Genomic DNA, 1214 nt, shown 5'->3' with positions numbered 1-1214 from the left:
TAAGATGTCCCATTTACAAAACCTACTCTTGTAATCAGAACGTTCAATAGATTCAAATAAAATTATAGGATTCTTATTCGCCTTTAGACATCTAATCCACTAGATTGCGTCCAGTTACGTCTACTGTCATTTAATGGGTGTCTTTGAAACGATATTGGTGACGCCTCATTACCATGTATGCATACATAGATACATAAATGGGTGCATATAAGTGTCTGTACTTTTATATATATATATATATATATACATACGTACATATACATTGTTTAACACCAAAATTGAATTATATATGTGTATATACGCATACCTACATATGCTTATATGTGTGCACGCGTACAGACGTGCGTGTTTTTGTTCGTGTTCGTGTGTGCAACTCTGCATCCATTAACCATCCATCCATCCATTCAAACATGCATACATAACACACACGCACACACATGCACACACACACACATACAAATGATATATGTATGTGCATGTATATATGTATACACGACTGGAGGGAAAGTTAGGCACATAAATGTATAATTACATACACACATACATACACGTATATATGTGTGATATGTGTTTGTGTGTACGTGTGTGTGTGTATGTATATGTGTGTATGCATGTATATCTATGTATATGTGTGTGTGTATTTGTCAGTGCAAGTCTTACATGTATAAATTGAAAGAATACTCAAAGAAAATACAGTTTGCAGGGTTCTTTATTTGGTGGCATATTTACCGAGTAAATTTGTTTCGAATCTAATTGATATATATTCAAAACAAGTTGCAAACACATTTCCTCGTTTAATAAAATTGCTTTTTCTAAGGCGGCAAACTGGCAGAAACATTAGCACGCCGGGCGAAATGCTTAGCGGTATTTCGTCTGCCACTGCGTTCTGAGTTCAAATTCCGCCGAGGTCGACTTTGCCTTTCATCCTTTCGGGGTCGATTAAATAAGTACCAGTTACGCACTGGGGTCGATATAATCGACTTAATCCGTTTGTCTGTCCTTGTTTGTCCCCTCTGTGTGTAGCCCCTTGTGGGCAGTAAAGAAATAGGTATTTCGTCTGACTTTATTCTATCTGAGTTCAAATTCTGCTGAGGTCGACTTTGCCCTTCATCCTTTCGGGGTCGATAAATTAAGTGCCAGTTACGCACTGGGGTCGGTGTAATCGACTTAATCCCTTTGTTTGTCCCTTTTATGTTTAGCTCTTTGTGGGCAAT

The sequence above is a fragment of the Octopus bimaculoides genome, chromosome 25 (genome assembly GCF_001194135.2).
Source record: "Octopus bimaculoides isolate UCB-OBI-ISO-001 chromosome 25, ASM119413v2, whole genome shotgun sequence".
Lineage (NCBI taxonomy): Eukaryota > Metazoa > Mollusca > Cephalopoda > Octopoda > Octopodidae > Octopus > Octopus bimaculoides.
Note: the sequence above shows the minus strand (reverse complement) of the source record.